Here is a 20061-nt window from a genome sequence, read left to right on the forward strand (position 1 = left end):
GATTTCAGTGAGTAGGCTCGATCCACGACCTGTCATGTGGGGCTCCATACAGCTGCTTTCCACTTACGGTTCATCCCTACAATGCTACAGGAACCGTCCGTGAAAAGAGCATAGCGTGTTTCCTCTGCTGGCAGATGGTTGTATGGTGGAGCTTCTTCAGCATGTGTCACTTGCTCTTGTTCCTCTTAATCAGTGAGATCAAAGTTTTCACCTTCCGGCCACTTTGTAATTATCTCCAAAATCCCAGGGCAGTTCAGGTTTCCAATATGGGCGCGCTGTGTGATCAGAGCAATCCATTTACTCCATGTAGCATCAGTGGCGTGGTGGGTGGTGGGACCCTTTCTCTTAAACATCCACCCCAGCACTGGTAGTCGGGGTGCCTGGAGGAGTTGTGCTTCCCTGCCAATCACCTCTGAGGCAGCTTGAACTCCTTCATAGGCAGCCAAGATTTCCTTCTCTGTGGGAGTGTAGTTGGCTTCGGACCCTCTGAAGCTTCAACTCCAGAATCCCAGTGGTCAGCCTTGAGTCTCCCCAGGCACCTTCTGCCAAAGGCTCCAGGACAAGCCATTGTTCCTGGCTGCAGAGTAGAGCACGCGCTTCACCTCTGGTCCCGTCCTGACTGGGCCAAGGGCAACAGCATGAGCGATCTCCTGCTTGATCTGGGCAAAAGCTTGTTGCTATTCAGGGCCCCAGTGGAACTCGTTCTTCTTGCGGGTGACCAGGAAAAGAGGGCTCACGATCTGCACAATCTGGCTGTACTCAGGAGTATGCATTCACCAAAAACCTATGGCACTGAGGAAAGCTTGTGTTTCCTTCTTGCTAGTTGGTGGAGACATTGCGGTGATCTTGTTGATTACCTCAGTGGGAATCTGATGCCGTCCGTCTTGCCACTTTACTCCCAGGAACTGGATCTCTTGGGCAGGTTCTTTGACTTTGCTCTTCTTGATGGTGAAACTGGCTTCTAGCAGAATCTGGATGATCCTCTCTGCTTTCTCAAATACTTCCATTGCCATGTTCCCCCACACAATGATGTCATTGATATACTGCAGGTGTTCTGGAGCCTCACCCTTTTCCAGTGCAGTCTGGATCAGTCCATGGCAGATGGTGGGGCTGTGCTCCCACCCCTGGGGCAGTCGGTTCCAGGTGTACTGCACGCCCCTCCAGGTGAAAGCAAACTGAGCCCTGCATTCTGCTGCCAGAGGAATCGAGAAAAACACACTGGCAATATCAACAGTGGCGTACCACTTTGCTGCCTTGGACTCCAGCTCGTACTGGAGTTCCAGCACGTCTGGCACAGCAGCACTCAGCAGTGGAGTCACTTCATTTAAGACCTGGTAGTCCACAGTCAATTTCCATTCTCTGTCAGACTTGTGCACAGGCCTGATGGGGCTGTTAAAGGGTGAGTGGGTTTTGCTGACCACCCCTTGGCTCTCTAGCTCACGGATCATTTTGTGGATGGGGATCACAGCAGCTCGATTTGTCCGATACTGCCGGCGGTGCACCGTCGAGCTGGCGATTGGCACTCATTGCTCTTCCACCTTCAGGATTTCTTCTGCAGATGGGTTTTCTGATAGTCCAGGCAAGGTGTTTAACTGCTTAATGTTCTCTGCCTCTACAGCAGCTATTCCAAAATCCCATCTGAGTCCCTTTAGGTCTTTGTAATACCCATTCCAGAGAAAGTCTATGCCCAGAACACACAGGGCCACTGGGCCAGTCACAATGGGATGTTTCTTTCACTCTTTCCCAGTCAGGCTCACCTCGGCTTCCAACAGGGTCAATTGCTGTGATCCCCCTGCCATCCCGGCAATGGAAACAGGTTCTGCCCCCACGTGTTCCAATGGTATCAGGGTACACTGCACACCAGTATGAACTAAGGCATCGTATTTTTGCGGTTCTGATGTGCCAGGCCATTGGATCCACACCATCAGAAGATCCACTTCTCCCGTGCCTCTCCCTGGCTAGAGGCAGGGCCCCTCTAACCCTGGGTATTATTTCTTTCCTGGGCATACATGGCAGAGGTTCCTTCAAGGGGATCAGACAGATCATACTCAGCAGCTCGGTCATGGGAGGTTGAGGCTACCTTCACTTTACTGGAGTTCCCTTGATTAGTGTTTCCCTCCTTGAGTTGACACACTCGTGCTGCCAGGACAGAAGTGGGTTTCTCATTCCACCTTCCCATGTCTCTGCCCCATCGTCCTGCAGAAAGAACCACAGGTCAGCCCGTGGGGTGTACCCTCTCTCTCTAGCTGGGGAATGTTGGGCTCTGACTTTGGGGCCTGTGACTCACACTGCTGCAATGTGGGAACTGTTCCTCCTCACCTCCTCCTTCATCTCCTCTCTGAGTTCTTGGAGCACAGCAGAGACATGAGCCTGCATCGGGCCATTGATCATACTTGCATAATTTCTAAGCTTGTTGGCAACAGAGCCCACTGTCTCTCGGCTGGTATCGGCATTAATTGTTGCAATGAAGGTGATGTATTGAGATGGCCCCAGATTTGCCAGACTCTAACATATTTGCCCTGGGCACCTAACCCTGTTGGGGTCATTATCATGCTGTCCATCCCTCCCAAAGAGTACCTCCAATACTGCCACTTCTCTCAGCTGTTGGATCCCTTCCTCCCCCGTCAGAGGGTCTTCCAGCACATTCTATGGCGGTGATCCTGCATTCTCTCCCTGTGGACAAACCTCCCTCTGGCACTCATGAAATCTACTCCCAGAGGGAAAGGGAGCTTAACTCCCTTACAAAAATCTGATTCATACCTGAGTCCTGGGTAGGGGGTCCCAATTTCCTTGCCTCACCGCCATCCAGTTGCACAGCTGGACCCATAAGGTCCCAGACCCAGAGTAACCAGATTGTACAAGCCTCATATCCCCGCTGTACAATGTCTTTGTGCAGATTACAGAGATTTTCATACATCAGGGATTCAGTGATGATCTCCACTGTTGTCTGTCCTGCGGGTTGTGAGGGCCCTCCTTTCTTATCTTCATCTGGGTGCTCTGGCTTCATCTCAGACCTCCTTGTTTCCACTGGGGCAACTGCTGCTGGCTGTGATTGCCTTTGCAGTTCAGCTGGAACCTGGACAGTTGTAACATCTGTGGGTTCCACTGCTGCACTATCAGACTCTCCCTCTTTGAGGCAGGGGAAGGGTTTTTCACCAGCTGTGGAAATGTACTCCTTCAGCATCTGGCCCATCTCTTTCACTAGAATCCCCACCCAACCTGGGTGGTTCATTTCTGAGATGGGCTCTGGGGCAGGGTCAGGCTCTGGGGCAGCAGCATCCCTTGTCTCTGGGGTAGGTGTCAGCGTGGTTATCCAGGTTAATCTTCTTTTATCTCTGAATGCTAAATAGAAGAGGCCTATCAGCAACACCGACCACTGTATGGTATCTTTAGCATTTAGAGTGGATCTGAACCCTTTGAAAACTGGTGGGGCAGACCCAAAGAGCTGGGTGAATGGCTGGGAGAAAATTTCCCCCAGTGTCATTTCCTCACAGTAAGTACCATTATTAAAGTAACCCCCAAAACATACACTTAGTGTCTCATAGCTCTGAATCCATGTGCCTGCCTTCCAGAGGAAGTTAAAAATCCATTAATTCCTCACCTTATTAAGCCATAAATCAAACTGGATAATAGCCACAGCAGCCTTAGCTATGATTACCCTGTGTTCCCAGGCGTGGCCAGGCTGCTCCTGATGGGGCAGAAGGAAGAGCTCCAGGCCCTCTGTGAGGGTGACTGAGGGCAGTGGGCTGTCAGCAGGGGCTGGCTGGGTGAGCTGCAATCCCTGGGCAGGGAGCTGCAATCCCTGCCCTGGCTGTGGTGGGCTTTGCTCCTTGTGTGGACGAGGGGTGCTGTGGGCAGAGCACACAGAGATTTCAGGGATGTGGGCAGGGGGATTCATGGCCAGCACCTTGCAGCTGATCCCCTTGGCCCCTCCTCTCTTGTGGCCTTGGCAAGAGCTGGGTGGGATGGCTCTGGCAGAAAGGTCTCCTTGGATTCCTGCACATCCAGGTTCTGACTGTGGCTCTGTTCCTGTCTCTTTCAGCCCTTCAAGGCCTGAGTGAATACAACAGCCCCTCCTGCATAAGCATATTTGTTCAGGTGATGTTTGAGGGAAGAGCTGAACTACTTTCATCTGCTGGCTCAGAAGAACCAGTGTCTCTTTAAGACCTCCAGATCTCTTGGAAGGTGAGACCACCTGGAGACCTGAGGAGATCAGCTGGAGCTCCAGGCACAGATGATGACTGGCACAGCTGAGCCTGTGGGAAGCTCCCATAGCTCCTGCCTTCTCTCTTGCTGTTGACAGCCCTCAGAACCTGCCCATCCCCTTTCTTCCCTCCCAGCTCATCCCTTTGCTTAGCCTTCCATTAATAAACAGTTTGGCTTCTTTGCTTTACCTGCATCTCTGTGGAGCTGGAACGATGCAAATCCAGAGCCCTGGGACACACAGGCCCCTCCTGCCATTCTCTTCCATACTGTGTTTTGTGCACAGACACAGAGGAACGAGGGCAGATCAGGCTGGAAAGGTCCCTGTGCTAAAAGTCCAGTTCCACAACGCTGTGGAGTTACAGATCTTGATGAGCACCCTGGAGCCCCTGGACTTTGGAAGAGCAAACCTGAGAATGCTCTGAACCCACCTATGAGGGATTCCATGGAAAGCATCCATGGAGGGCAAAGGAGCTTGGAATGCTGGAAGGTTTCAAGAACAGCTTCCTGAAAGCACAGCAGTGCTCCATCCCTGCACAGGATCAGGAAGAGGGCAGAACCAGAGACCATCTGGGCTTAACAGAGAGCTTTGGGTGTGCCTAAGGGCAAATGAAGCAGCAGCACGGTGCCTGAGACTCGGAGGTGCGACCATGCCAGTGCCCAGAGCGCTGTCAGGCAGTGCTGGGATCCCAGGTGTGGTTCTGGTCCCCACAACCAAGGAATGGCAGCCCCAGGCTCAGAGCCAGTCAGAAAGCCAACCAAGTGAGACCAGAGGGAGGGCACCCTTCCAGTTTCTCTTGGGCATGGCTGCAAAACAGCCCCTGCTGCTTCTTCCTCTGCCTGTGTTTGGAGTGTGCTGGTGGCAGAGCCAGCCAGGTTGTGCTCTGCCTTCCAAAGCCTGTTGGGAGCCAGCATGAAAAGCTCTGCATGCACAGCCGAGAGTCCTGGAAGGTGCTGGCAAGAGCATCCTGCAGGAACAGGGCTCTGGGCTCTGGCTGGGAACAGCCTGGTTTTGCTGCTGTGACCGCAGGCAGTAGTTGAGGCAGGTGAAGAGGCAGTGGGCAGCTTGTGTTTGTAGAGGGCCTGGGGCTGCACCTCTGAACCTCCACCTGGAAACACACTTGGGGGAATACGAGCTAGAGCTGGAGTGCCTGTCCTGAAAGGACCTGAAGTCATTCAGCCTTGCCAGCTTTTCTTAAGAGTGTATTGGTGTTCCCCAGGAAAGCTACACATTTGGGGAAATGCCTTTGGAGGAAAGGGGCTTGCTTCTCAAGGAAAGTGCTTCCCAGGGAGCTGCCAGTGAGGTGGGAAGGGTGATCCAGGAACCATAGGCCTGGCAGCCTGAGCTTGCCACAGAAGAAGGTATTGGGGCAGATCTTTCTGAGTGCCATCCCACGGCATGTGCAGGGAACCAGGGGGTCTGCTGGAGGGTGGGAAAGCTCTGCAGAGGGACAGGGACAGCTGGGGGTCCTGCTGAGGTGTTGAGGGCTTCTGTGTTGGAGTTTGGGGGTGTTGGTGTTGGTGGGGTGTCGGGAAGGAGTTATCTGCAAGGTGAGAGGTCTAGGCTGGAATCTGAGTCAGTTTGAAGGCAGCATCTGTGGTTTGGCACGACTTTGGTTACTGAGGACAGAAAGAATATCTGTGACTATTTTTGTTCATGGTCCTGATTCTCCTGCAGGGAACAAAAGGGGAGAGCTGTTCTTTACTGGCCACTTAGATATCTGTACCAGGGGGAGGATTAGCCCTTTTGCCATCTACTCATTTGTTTGGGCTACTTTTGTAACACTGAGTGGACTTTAATTTCTTGAGAGCTTTTATTCTTTAAGAGAATTAGGATAATATCATCTCTTCACAGAAAACCATTTGCAAACCAAAGAATGGCTGTTTTTTTACCTCTGTACAGTGTTATTTTAAGTGACTCTCAGTGGATGATGTTAAGGCAAATGAGTTGCTGCTTTGAGACAGAAAGCAGAATTCCAACTCTTCACCTTCTCAGGCCATCCCAATGAAGTTGGGAAGCTGCAAATTTTTGGAACTACTTGAGTTGAGCAACGGGAAGTAAAGCTTTCCTGAAGTGAGGATTCTTAAATGCCAGATTCTTCTGTGCCTTTGCCACTAAGGTGTTTTTGTGCTGAAGGAAATTACTTCAATGAGAAAATAATTTCAGCATGGAGTGAGAACTTCTGACCCAGACCAAGTGTTGCCAGCAGTGTCTCCAGGTGCTCCTGCCAACAGCTCCTGCAGGAAGGAGCACAGTCCCCAGTGCCTGTGGGCTTTGGCTCCCTCTGGCACAGAAGCCCCCCGGGGGCAGAGGTCTCTGGGGCAGGAGATGGGCACCAGCGCTGCCAGGGCTCGGGGGCGGGGGACAGGTCTGCTTGGGCAGGGACTCAGCCACACCTGCTGATGTCAGCGCTCCCCGGGCCCCAGGGCTCAGAGCAGCATTCATGCCCTGGCCCACACGTTCCATGTCCATGCCACACCCATGGGTTTAGGATGACCACCAGCCAGGACGTGTCCCAAGGAGGCCGAGCCAGCTTCCCTGGAAGGCCCCGTGCCCTTCCCAGTGCAGCTGTGTTGGCAGCCCTGGAGGCTCCTTCTGCTGCCCTGAGCCCACAGAGCAGGGCAGCATTTGCTGATGGTTTGAGCTGTTCCTAAAGACCCTGTCGGGCTGTCTTAGACACTTGGGGTGAGAGATTCCTTCAACCTGGGCCACTTTGGGTGGGCTGGGGGTGGCCCCAGGGCAAGGGGCAGTGTGTGCAGGGGCCCTTTGTGACACAGTGCAGCATGGGCACCGTGGCATAGAACAGGTGTCCAAGGGCCCTTTGTGACACGTGGTGAAAAAGGAGCTGGCAGTGACAAGAGCACACCTCAGGTCTCAGAGCACACAACGGGACAGGACAGGACAGAGCGGTGCCGTGAGGATCCCCCACACAGCGCGCTCGTTCCTGTCCAAACCGGAGCCTTTCCAAGGTGTTATTCCTGCAGCTGAGCTCGAGGCCTGACCACAGGACTTGCAAACCCGTGGTCTCCCTTCTCTTCTGCAGGTGCCCTTGAGGGCAGAGTGTGGGACTTGGTGCCCCAGAGGCATCTCCCATCCCTGCTGCCAGTGCCCTCGAGGCCAGACCACAATCCTTGACAGGAGTCTCCTGTCCTTGTGGCAGGAGCCCTCGAGACCAGAGTGCAGGACTTGCTGTCCTGTTGCCTTCCTGAGGCTTCTTACTTGAAGGTGCCTTCCAGGCACCACTGCAGGACTTGCTGACTCTGAGCTTTTCTGAGGCATCTCTCCAGCAAGTAGCCACAAATCCACTAAGAGACATGGAGCAGAGACCCCTAAGAGTGCCCAAGCTGGCGTGGGTGGAGGAGGAGGAGGAGGAGGAAAAAGGCGCTGGAGCTGCTCCAGCACAGGAGACCAAAGAGGAGGTGCTGTTTGAGCTGCTGCAGGAGGGTGAGTGGCAGAGCTGGGCCACAGGGATGGTGCCTGCAGCCAGCCTGGCAACATTGCTTCCCATCCCATCCCATCCCATCCCATCCCATCCCATCCCATCCCATCCCATCCCATCCCATCCCATCCCATCCCATCCCATCCCATCCCATCCCATCCCATCCCATCCCATCCCATCCCATCCCATCCCATCCCATCCCATCCCATCCCCTGGGCCATGCCCATGGACAGGGGCCAGGCAAACACCCCGCAGTGGCCGTGCTCCATCCCCTCAGGCATCCCAGGGCTGTTCCCACCTGGGGAGCGCAGGGCTGGGCTGTGTTCTCCGGCCTCTCCCGCAGCCCCTCAGCTCTGGCTGCGCTCGTTCTTTGCCAGGTGCAGCCCTGGAGCGCACACAAGAGCAGGACCCCGCCCGTGGCCTCTTCCGCCGAACAGCGCAGGTACCTGCAGCCACCCCCACCTGGGCTGGGCCTGCTGTCACCGCACTTGGAGCATTCTATGCACCATCCCTGGCTTCTTGCCCTTCTCCTACAGCTGGTTTGCAAATTCATCAAGAGAATTCGGGAGGAAGAGACCAGCACCATGGGAACTGGGCTCAGAGCATACACGCACATCTTCAAAACCAAGACCAGTGCTGCCCTGCTGGATATGCTTGTAGAGGAGGGCTTTTCCAACCCAAAGCAAGTAAGCAGCCTGTGGCCAGGGTTTGATCCTCCCAGGAACTGCTTGGCCTCTCAAGCCACACCCACTGGTCACTGGAAGGCTTTGAGGCCATGGCAGTGTGGTGGGAAGGGAAGAACTTCTCTGGGGACACTGGGGACATTCCTCCTTCTGGCAGCTTTCCAAGTCTTCCTGTGCCTTCTCCAGGTGCCCGCCCTGGTCAGGTACATCCACCAGTGGCTCCTGGCCAATCAGTTTGCTGAGCACAGGCTGAACAGGACCCTGCTGGATCTCACCGAAGTACAGCCTGCTGACGTACTAATGACGCTGCTGCGTGTGGCCCCATCCTGTGACAGGTATGGGGCCCACCTGCCCAGAGAGCTCAGGGCTCCCCAGCCCAGCAGCCTGTACAACTTGGCCCAGGTGTCTGACCAACAGAGAGTTCCAGGGCCCTCTGGCTGCTCCCTTTGCCAGCCCTGGCATGTCACCTCCCATGCCTGCTGCCATGCTCCCTCCCTGCCCCTCAGGGGTCTGTCCCCAAAGGGCTGGGCTGCCTGGGTGCTGCCAGTGAGGGACAATGGGCAGAGGCAGAGCTGGCAGCTGGCTCAGATCCCCACTGCTGCCCAGGCCACCGTGCTGTGTCTGAGACCTCCCTGAGACGGAGCTCTAACCCCACAGAGCTGCCATGGCCATGTGGAAGACCATCATGTGCTCGCCCAGGACTGCGGAACCAGTGCTGCTGATCCTCCTGGATGTGCTGGGGAGCTGGCCAGAGCACAGCATGTGCACCTCTGATGGGGACAAAACGGGTGTCTTTGCCCTGGCTGTGAGTTTCTGACACTGGCCTTTGCCCCAAGGCCACCTCTCCAGCAGCTCTCCATCCTCCTTCCCCCACTGCATCTCCCTGCCTCAGGCGCTGGCCTGAAACCTGGCCCAGGGGCAGCTCCAGGCCCGCCAGGCCCCGTGCTCCCCCTGCACAGTCTCTCCGGGCTTCTCCCTGCCAAGCTCGGGCCCTGCCACACGGACACCTCGGCACTGAGCACTGTCTCAGGGGGGCTTTGTCCTTTGCAGGCAACCGTGGTGATGTGGAAGATGCTCCAGGAGCCCCGCGTCTCACGTGTAGTGACAGCGTATTTTCCCTGCCTGTTTGTGCATCTACTCTTCCAAGTGTTCTTCAGCACAGAAGAGATGCCAGAGGAGGTCATTACCTTCTGGAAGGGATGCCAGGAGCAACATGGCCTTGCCACCAGCCCCAGGAGGTGCTCCATCCTACTCCTCCTGTCCCTGCCACGTGGCCTGGGAAGGAGCCAGTGCTCCCAGCGTGACCTGGGCTTTGCTCTGCACGCAGGTTTGCAGTGCAGACCCTGAAGTCCCTGCTCTGCCGAACGCAGCACGAGGATGTGGTGGTGGCAATGGAACACAATTGTGGCTGGGACATGCTGCTGTGTGCTGACACCCACCACTGTGCCGTGAGTCTGCTGGCCAGGTGAGACCCCCTTCTCCCCACTGCCTCTGACATTTGTGCTCTGTGCCCAGGGAGCTCCACACAGATCCTGTGGTTGTGGGCCAGAGGGTCTTGTCACCGAGGGACGGCCAAGCAGACTGGAAAAGGCTGGGAGAGGAGGGTGCCCACAAGGAGCCGCCTCCCAAGTAGTCCAGGGCCACTTGCACAATGCTGGGGAAAGACCAGACCTGTGTGTGTCAGTCCTGGCGGAGGTTTGTGCTCCTGGCCCACAGTCTTGGTTACTTTTTCTCCTGCCAGGGAGATGTCCTGTGTCTCCATCCCCTTGTGTTCCCGGATCGCTCGCTACCTGCTCCGGCTGCTCAGCACACAGGAGCCACACTGGGAGCTGCCTGCCCTGGCGTTCCTTGTGGAGGTGAGCCTGATGGCCAGCGCTGCCTTGCTCAGCTGCCTCCCAGCTCTCTGCCCTTTCAGAGCCACAGCTGCCTGGGATGGAGCCCGTGCCCTGCGCTGCTGCCTGGGCCCGGCCCTGTGCGGTTCCGAGCTCCTGCCGGCCGGGTCCGCTGTCACTGCTCTGTGCCTTTCAGGTTCTCGAGTGCCTGGACTTGAGTGAACGCAGTGCTAACAGAGTCCTGCAAATCTTGTCAAGGCAGCTGCGGAGGGAGTGCAGAGAGAGGCGTCGCCTGGCGCTCAGGGCCCTTCTTGATCTCACTGACAAGCCCTCAATGGTGAGAAGGGGGCAGTGGCTGAGGCTGAGCTAGGGAATGCAGTCGCTTGGGCTTGGCTGGGCTTTGGGAGCTGGGGCAGCTGCTTCCAGCTCTCCTGCCTCCTGCTTCAGCTGCCCAAGTGCTTCAGGACAGGCCTTTGGCCTTCAGGCCCTGCAGCAGGAGGATGGCATTTCACAAATTTGTGTTCTGCACAGACCAAAAAAATGTGGAGCCTGACTGAAAGTCTTGTGGAGTTCCTGTGGGACACAGATGGAGAGATAGTTATCATGACAGTCATGCTACTCAGCTTTATCATCTTGGACAATGACATGCTGATGCCCAGCCCCATCACACTGCAGCTGGTTGAGGCGCTCCTGCCACTCTTTGACCACGTAAGGCTCGCTGCCCCCAGCCACGGCCACTGGGTGCTACCCGGACAATTCGTGCCCTGAGGATTTGCAGGCCTGCGTCAAGCTGAGCCCCATGCAGCCGATTCTGAGGTCTTTTTTCCTTCCTTTCAAACAGGACAATAGCCAGGTGCAGGTAATCTCCATACTGCTCTTCCGAACACTGGTGACTCATCCAGCGGAAAAGGCAAAAAAGGCCCTGAAGACACCCCTGCGCCAGAGCCTGCTGCCACTCTTCTTCCACTGCCATGATGAGAATCGTCTTGTGGCACAGGTGAGGACTCGTGGGCTGCTGCTGTCGCCCTGGCAGGGGGCTTGGCTGCCTCCTGCCCTGGTGCCTGCCAGGCTGCAGCCTCCTCCAGGCCTTGGCACAGGGACACGGGTCCTGCGCCCTGGGCTGTGGGGTCATCTCCTCGTCTCTGCTGCTCTCCAGGCTTCACAGGAAACGCTGCTTTGTGTGGCCAAGTTCCTGAAGAGGAGGGATCTTGAAAGACTGCTGAAGAACAAGAAGCTGTGGAAATTCACCGAGTGCCTGGTAAGGATGGCCTGGAAGTCCCAGCATCAGCCTGGAGAAGGCCCCCGAGGGCGGTGCTGAGAGTGCGGGGCGGGCAGCTGTGCCCCTGCCCGCTGCTGCACGCAGAGGCCGCGCGGGCTCCTCTCAAGGCTCCCGTGGGCCCAAGCCAGGTGCCCGTGGAGCCCCGGCCCGGCGGAGCTGCGGGGCGGGCCGGCACCGCGGCTCCCCGGGCAGCAGCCGGCCCTCTGGCCCCTCCCCTCGGGAGCCCGGCGCCAGCGGCTGCTGGCCGCGCCTCAGGGCTGTGCGGGCAGGGGAGGTCGGGGCTGGGCGCAGGCAGCGCCCGGCCGAGGGGCTGAGCCCGCGCCAACCCTTCCTTCCCTCCTGCCGCTCTCTCCAGCTGGCAGAGGACAGGAGCGGAGCGGCCGAGCACCTGCGCCGGGCCCTGCGCTACCTGCAGAGCCCACAGGAGCCCCTGCGAGAGGCGGCCATCAGGTTCATGGGTGAGCCACGAGCCCGGGCTCCCTCCCCGGCCCGCCGCAGCTCGGCCCCAGCCCCGCCTGCTGCCCCGGCAGTGCCGGCCGGGCCCGGCGCCGTGGAGCCCCGGCTGGCCTCGGCGCTGCTGCCGCCCTCTGGCAGCCGTGCCCTTGGGCGGCAGCGTGCGGCCAGGGCCCGGGCTGAGCCCTGCCGGGCCAGCAGGCTGTGTGGCCACAGCGCCGGCAGTGCCGCTGGCAGGGAGCTGTGCCGCTGGGGCCGTGACAGGCTCTGTGTTCACAGGGATGGCTGGGCAGTACCTGAGGGGGAAGAAGGAAGAGCTCCAGCTCATCTGCACTGGTGAGTGAGGGCAGCGGGCTGGCAGTGGGGGCTGGTGGGGGCAGCTGCAAGCCCTGCCCCGGCTGCAGAGGGCTCTGCTCCCTGTGCGGACGAGGGGCAGCGTGGGCAGAGCACACAGAGATTTCAGGACCACGTGGAGGATTCGTGGCCAGCAGCTTCAGGCTGGTCCCGTTGTTCCCTGCTTCCTCCTGGCTATGCCTAGAGCCGGCTGGGACGGCCCTGGCAGGGGGCTCTCCTCGCGTCCCCAAAGATTTGGGATCTGACCATGGCTCTGTTCCTCTCTCTTTCAGCCCTTGAACACCTGACAGAGGACATCAGCAGTGCTGTGTCAGACATGGCACTTCAAACATTGTATGTCCTCCGGGCACTATATGGTGAGCAATATTCCATCTTCCAGAGGCTGCAAGATCAATTCTGCAGGGCATGGAGGACACGGCCTCGTCTGTCGGGGCTCGACTGGCTGCGCTGCTGGAGCTCTGCAGAGAGCTGAGCCCACAGGCTGTGTCTGCTGGAGCAACCTGAGCCAGCGGGAATTTTCTGTTTCTTTAAAATTCTTCTTTTATTCTTTTTGTTTTTTTTCTTTAGTCTATGAATATAGAATGTGTTATAATACACAGACTCCCAGGAGTTTTCTTTTGCTGGCAAGGGTTAGCAGGGCATAGGGGAAGAGGGGGAAAAGGGTGCCTGGGCTCAGCCAACTGCCCAGACGTGCAGTGTAGCAGGGAAAATGGTCAGAAGGCCCTTGGCCTTTGGTGGTTCTTCTGAAGCCTTTGTGCAGGTGACAGAGCGGCTGGGCAGGGGCCGGAGCTGCGGGGATCCCTGCGGGAGCGGTGCCTGGAGATGGCCACAAGCCCTGTGCCAGCCAGGAAGGGCCATCTGTGTCCTCCTGCCCGTGTGCTGCTGGCTGGATTGCTGAGGGCTCCGAGGTGCCTCTGGATGGGGCTCCTCTGGAGCTGCTGTGGGGCTGTGGTGCTGCTGCCGGGCAGGTTGGCTGGGATGGGGGAGACCCTGAGGGGACAGAGCCACGAAGGGATGAGGGGCTGGAGAAGCCCTGACAGGACACGGCAGTGGGAAGGCACGAGGGGGGATGTGTGAGGGAGTGGGTGGCTGTAACATTGGCAGGGGGAGGGAATGGGTTGGAGACAAAGAGACCACTCACCCCAAGGTCCATGTGGCAAACAGAGAATGTTTATTCTCAAGCCCTTCCTTCTAAAGGGCCTTTGAAAAACCCAGTCTGGATAATTTCATTACTCTGATCTCTATGCCCTGTCAGATTCTGGCCAGTGAAATGCTGCAGCCTTGGCAGAGATGTGACTGGGTGAGGCCCCTCTCAGTCAAAGCAGGGGCTGGTGCATTCACACAGTACCAGCCAGCCTGCACTGTGACACACGGCAACAGAGTGCAAGGCACCGCTCCGGGTGCTCCCCAGGAACCTCAGCTCTGGGAGCACTGTCTGCCCCAAGCTCCAGGGGCTGCAGTGAGAGCCAGGCTGGGCTCTGCCCTGGGGCCATCCTGCAGGGACAGCTGGAAACAGGGAGCATTCCCTTGCCACAAAGAGCCAAGCCAGGCCTGCAGGGCAGCTGCTCCAGCCTGGACTGCACTGTTGGTGCTGTGCTCTGGGCTGGGGCTCCCCGCACAGGGCACTGGACTGGTGTGCCAGAGGAGACAGAGAAGCTTCAGCTTCAGCCAAACTGAGGGGGGTGCGTGGGCTGGGAAGAGTGGGCTGGGGAGGCTCAAGGGGATTCACAGAGCTCATCCTGCTGAAAGGATGAGGAAAAGGGAATAGGAACTCAGCAGTGAGCAGAGCTGAGGGCTGGAGAGTGGCTCTGAATGACACTAAAATCCCACTGGACCTCTGAGACATTGCTGCTCCTCAGCCAGTCCCAGGATGAATTCCTAAGTCTGGGGCTCCCTCTTCCTTGTGGTGAGGGGGCACCAAGGAAGGCAACAGTGTGATAGAGACTGCGATGGGCTGGGAGCTCACTGCGGGAAGAGAGCAGTTGGGAAGTAAAAGGCAGGCAGTGGAGAGAACTGTTCAGAGAAGGGCTGAGCTTCAGCTAGAGCAGGCTGCGAAATGTAATTTGGGGTCACCCCAGATTGATTTCATTTCAGAAGTTATTGAACAAGTTTTTTTTTTTTGGGGGGGTGTCATGTTTTCCCTTGGAGGTGTACACTCTGCAAACTTGAGCTGTGTTGCCGAAATGCTCAAGCAAGTCTGTGCTACAGGTCACACCATTTCTTCTTTGGCTGATTCCAGCCCAGTGCTGAGCTCCAGCAGAGCCCTGGCAGAGCCCAGAGCAGCCTCAGCACCCACAGAGCCCAGCTGCAAGGAGAGACACCAGAAACTGCCTGTCACCTGAGGGCTCCTGTCCCCTTGTGCCAAGGCCTGCGGTGCCCAGGCCATGCTGGCTGTGCCCAGAGCTGCCCATCCCTGCTGCCTTTGGGAGCAGAGCAGGAGGGCAGGACATGTGCCCAGCCTGCAGCCAGCCACGGCACATCCAGCCTTCAGCAGCTGCCCAGAGCCAAAAAGCAGCTGGGCAGCCAACTGAAGAATTCATTGCATCTGCCCCAGCAAAGGGGGAACCCTTTGTGCCTGGCCAGGCCATGCCATGCTCAGATCTGGGAGCATCCCCATGGCTGTGGACTCACCTGCAATTTGGGCATGGAGCCTGGCTTTGAAGAAGGTGCCAGAATCAAAGTCCATCATCTTCAGCTGGCCAGGCTGAGGAAGAGATTGTCATCCTTGAGGTTTTCCTTGGTGTCTCCAGCAGCAGCCCCACCAGGTACAGCTTCTCCAGGGGCTCCTTCTCTTTCCCTGGGGCCAGACCAGGCTGTCAGGGCTCTGCCCAGGGCCCCAGCCATCCATGAACCAGACAAACACAACCAGCGGGGATGGTGGCCACCAGTGCTTGCCACACCAGGTCTCCAGCTCAGCTCCAACCCAAGAGCTGCGTATTCCCTTCTGCTGACCCCTGCTCAGAGCTACAGGCAGGACAAAACCAGTCTGGTATGCTTTGCCACTGATTGCCAAGAGATGTGTGGAGCTGTTACCTGCCAGGCCCCTGGATCCAACTGTGCACATGGATCTCTCCCATCTTCTAGGGCAGAGGAACACCCTGCACCCAAGGATGACAGAAAAGCTCTTCTAAGGATGGCCTGTCCAAGGGTTGCATGGACAAACACCCCTTAATGATGTCCTGGCACTCTGGGGAGAGAAACCAGAAATCACCAGTCAGCCCAGCGTCTGATGGCCAATGCTGCGAGCGCTGCCCGTCTGGCTGTGGCCAGCAGCTCGGGTCCAAACACAAGCAGGTGCCTTCTGGGCAAGGGAATGGACTGGCATGGGCAGCGATTTTCCCTGGTGAACCTGGGAGGAAGCTGGGCAAGTGCAGAAGATTGGGATAACTCCGGCATGAGAGAACCTGAGGTGTGTCCCTGATGATGCTGCCAGCACTGAGAAGGAACGGCCAAGGCAAGCGCTGGGAGCAGACACATCCTGCCGCTTTCTGCTCTTCGACAGACACGGAACTCACTTGTTCCCCCAGCTCCAGAAGACTTGATGCAGAAACAAAAACGTTCCTGCAGGACCACCAAAGGCCAAGGGGCTTTTGGCCACTTTCCCTTCCACACCACTTCTGGGCAACTTGCTCAGAGGAAGAACTCTTTCTTCCCCTCTTCCCTATTGGCCTGAAGACACTCTGCACCAAGAGAAAGCTCCCGGACATTGGCGTATGACAACAGCAATTTAATGTTCCTATAGAGGGTGGGAAAGGAAGTGCTTGCAGAGGAGAGGTGTTCCCTGCAGGTTCAGGTGGCCCCAGCAGACGCAGCCTCCCGGATCACTTCTCCACGGCGCCACAGCAGGACACTCAGCCAGGGTGAAACAGGAAAGGCCGCGACTTCCAGAGCTGGCGGAGTTGGTCTCGCATCTTCTGGAGTCGGGAGGAGGGAATGCTCTGTACAGCTAAATTGATGTACAGAGTTTGAAGTGCCAGGCATGAGACGGTAGGGCTGGTGTCATCCGTCATGTCCTGAAGGGCTGCAAGAGAGAGAAACAGAGCCACAGTCAGAGGGTGGATCTGCGGGGACCTGGGCAGAGCCTCCTGCCACGTCCATCCCACACAGCTCCTGCCAGGGCCTGGAAGAAGCAGGACAGAAGAAGGACGAGCTGGCAGCTGCTGGCCAGGAATGTCCCCCAGGCCCCTGAAGAGTGTGTTGTGACCACGCTGCCCTTGGTGCGCGCAGGGAGCGGAGCCACCCACGGGCAGGGCAGGGAATGCAGCTGCCGGTGGCAGCCCCCGCTGAGAGCCTGCAGGCCTCACTCACCCATGCAGATGATCCGGAACTCTGGCTGCTGCCCTGTCAGGTAGCGCCCGGCGATCCCTTGGGAACACAGAGCGAGTCCTGCCTTCAGAGCCACAGCTGCCGCACACGGGTGCTGCCAGCCCTGAGGCCACACGCCCTGCTGGCCTGGCAGGGCTCAGCCCGGGCCCCTGGCACAGGCTGCCGCCCCAGGTCATGGCTGCCAGAGGGTGGCAGCGGTGCCGAGGCCAGCCAGGGCTGCAGATGCCTGCGCCCAGGCTCCTGTTGCCGGTGCAGAAGGCGGTGCTGGGACCGAGCTACAGCAGGCCAGGGCGGGGAGGGGAGGGGAGGGAGCAGTGCTTGGGGCTCACCGATGAACCTGACGGCCGCCTCTCGCAGGGGCTCCTGTGGGCTCCGCAGGTATGGCAGGGCCTGGCGCAGGCGCTCGGCCGCACGGCTCCTATCCTCTCCCAGCTGCAGAGAGTGGCAGGGCACGGAGAGAAAGGGTTGATGAGAGCCCTGCCCCAGGGCCGGGCGCTCCCTACACCCTGCACTGCTCCCCCTGCCCACACAGCCCTGAGGCCTGGCCAACAGCCGCAGGCGCCAGGCTCGGGATGGGGCAGAGGACCCAGTGAGCCATGGTGCCGCCCCGCAGCAGAGCCCAGCTGGCTTGGGGCTCCATTGGCATGAGGCTCGGTCAGAGGAGCCTGGAGAAAAGCCCGCACGGCCCAGGAAAGGGAGTGGTGTGTGGGGCGCAGGCCGCTGCCCCTGCATGGGGCACTGGGCAGGGGCCACAGCTGCCAGCCCCACAGACTGGGTGCCATGGGCAGGCGGCTTCTCCAGGGATTGGGCTGGGGATTCCAGGCCGTCCTTACCAAGCACTCGGCCAACCTCCACATCTGATCCGTCTTCAGCAGCTGCTTGAGATCCTTCCTCTTCAGGAACCTTACTGCAGAAAGCAGTGTTTCCCGAGAGGCCTGCAGAGCAGCAGAGACCCAGAGATGGTACCGCAGCCCAGGGCACAGGACCCGCATCTCTGTGCCGAGGCCAGCAAGAGGCTGGAGCCCATCAGGTGCCAGGGGGTGGGCAGACAGCTGAGCCCCCTCCCACGGAGACACCAGAGGCCAGGAGGCCTCACCTGTGCCACACGCCTGTTCTCATCGTGGCAGTGGAAGAAGAGCGGGAGCAGGCTCTCGCTCACATGCTTCTTCAGGGCCTTTTTGTCCTTTGCCACTACCAGCGTGATCACGTCTTGGAAGAGGCGAATGGAGAGCAGCTGCACATGGCTGTTTTCCTGTGGGAAAGGAAGTAAAAGCCCTCCGCATCAGCTGCTCCAGGTCCCGCTATGCCCTGGCCCAAGGCAGCATCCAAGTGCCCATGGCTGGGGGCACAGAGCCTCACATTGTCAAAGAGGTGCCAGAGCGCCTCAGCCAGCTGCAGGGCGATGGGGCTGGCTATTGTGAGGTCTTTGTGCAGCAGCAGTAAGCTGAGCACAATGAGGGTCATCTCCACGATGTCTTCGTCCGCATCCCACAGTAGTTTCCCAAGGCTTTCAGTCAGGTTGAACATGCTTGGATCCTGTGTGCAAAACAAGGCTGGGCCACCCCACGCTGCTGCTGCAGGGCTCAGAGGCCGAAGGCCTGTCCCAAAGCACTCGGGCAGCTGAACAGTGACCTTGGAGAGCTGGGAGAGCACAGCTGCCAAAGCCCAGCTGAGCCCTAGGGGCTGCTTGCCCCAGCCCCATGCTGCCAGCACAGCTTCAGCTGCTGCCTCCTTCTCACCATCGAGGTGAGCACCACGAGGCCGCGGAGCACCACGCGACGCATCTCCGTGGACTCGCTCTGCAGCTGACTTGTGAAGATCTCCAGGACTTTTTCGCCACATTCGCTCAAGTCCAGGCAGTCCAGGACCTGAAAGGCACAGAGAGCAGGTGCAGAGGTGCCCAGGAGCTCAGAAGCACACAGGGCCGAGCCAAGGCAGCAGCACAGGGCACGGGCACTGTCCCGGGCAGCTGCGGCTACCAGAGGGCAGAGGGGTGGGAGGCAGCTCAGCGAGGCAGCGATGGCCATGGGACTCACCTCCACCAGGAACGCCAGGGCGGGCAGTTCCCAGTCTGAAATGCCTTCGCTGAGCAGGTCAAAGAGGCAGGATGCCATGCCGCAACACCAGATGATGGAGACGCGGCGCATCTCCCTGGCGGGGAGAAAAAGGCACCATTGCCCCTGAGCCAGGTGGGCAAACCTCTCCCAGGGCTGACTCACAGAGGCCTGGTCTTCTCCCAAGCACCCAGGGGGTGCTTTGGGAGGCGGCTATTCCCGGGCACCCTCCTCTGCCAGCCTTTTCCAGTCTGCTCATCCCTCCCTTGGTGACAAGGCCCTGCCGCCCATGACCACAGGGACTTTGTGGGGAGTTCTGGGCACAAAGGAGAGGGCTGGGGGGGAGAACAAGGTCTCACCTGGCCAGAAGACCCACTGCATAGTGGTGGGTGTCAGCACAGAGCAGCGTGTCCCAGGCACGCTTGCGTTCCATTGACACCACCACGTGCTCATAGCGCATTTGGCAGAGCAGGGCCTTCAGGGTCTGCAGTGCAAAGCTGTGTGCACAGCAAAGCCCAGGTCACGGTTGGGAGCCCTGGCTCCTGCCCTGGGGGCATGGGAGGGATGGGGAGACTGCGAGGACTGGCATGGAGCACCTGTTGGGGTTGGTGGCGAGGCCGTGTTCCTCCTGGCATCCCTTCCAGAAAGTCTCAACCTCTTCTGGCATCTCCTGCGTGCTGATGTAAGCTTGGAAGAGCAGACGCAGAAAGAGATTGGGGAAATACTCCAGCACGACAGGGGAGCGCCAGGTCAGATTGAAGACTCTCCACAGTGCCACGGTTGCCTGCAAGAAATAAAACACCCAGAGACAACGCTCAGTGCTGAGACATCCATGTGGCAGGGCTCCAGCGTACGAGGGAGAGGCCAGGGGAGACACGGGCCGAGCAGCCGGCCTGGTGCCCCTGAACCCTGCCCCTAAGCCAGGTTTCAGCCCAGTGCCCGAGGCAGGGAGATGCAGCTGGGGGAGGACAGAGAGCTGGCTGCTTGAGAGGCGGCCTGGGGGCTGGCAAAGGCCGGTTCCAGAAACTCACAGCCAGGGCAAAGACTCCTGCGTTGTCCCCATCAGAGGTGTACACGCTGTACACTGGCCAGGCGCTGAGCGCGTCGAGGAGTAACTGCAGCGCCGGCTCCGCAGTCCTGCTCGAGGACATGATGGTTCCCCACATGGTCGCGGCAGCTCTGTGGGGTCAGAACTCTGTGTCAGGGCAGTCTAGGCCACAGCCCCGTGGCCTGGGCAGCTGCAAGGGCCCACGCCAGCCCTCAGCCCTGGCTCTGCCCACTGCCCCGGGCTGGCAGCGGCCAGCCAGCCCACGTGGGTACAGGCCCTGAGGGGCAGGGAAGGAGCATGGCCCCAGGCTCAGGAGCTGATGTCCCAGCACTGTAAAACAGAGGAGCCAGAGGATCCTGGAACTCCCCGCCCCGTCTGGCAGTCAGCAG

The 20061-nt window shown here is 58.6% G+C and overlaps 1 protein-coding gene and 1 long non-coding RNA gene across 2 annotated transcripts in view; one reads left to right on the forward strand and one right to left on the reverse strand.

Annotated features, from left to right (window-relative positions):
• LOC132334720 (zinc finger protein 883-like) overlaps positions 1-20061 on the forward strand; it is a 156559-nt gene that overhangs the window by 85709 nt on the left and 50789 nt on the right. The gene's annotated exons all lie outside the window — the stretch shown is intronic.
• On the reverse strand, positions 15957-16678 carry LOC132334907 (uncharacterized). The gene is made up of 2 exons (XR_009488552.1): positions 16553-16678; positions 15957-16265 (listed from the first exon to the last, which is right to left on the reverse strand). It is a non-coding gene; the product is annotated as an uncharacterized LOC132334907 (long non-coding RNA).

Source organism: Haemorhous mexicanus, chromosome 16 (genome assembly GCF_027477595.1).
Source record: "Haemorhous mexicanus isolate bHaeMex1 chromosome 16, bHaeMex1.pri, whole genome shotgun sequence".
Taxonomy (NCBI): Eukaryota; Metazoa; Chordata; class Aves; order Passeriformes; family Fringillidae; genus Haemorhous; species Haemorhous mexicanus.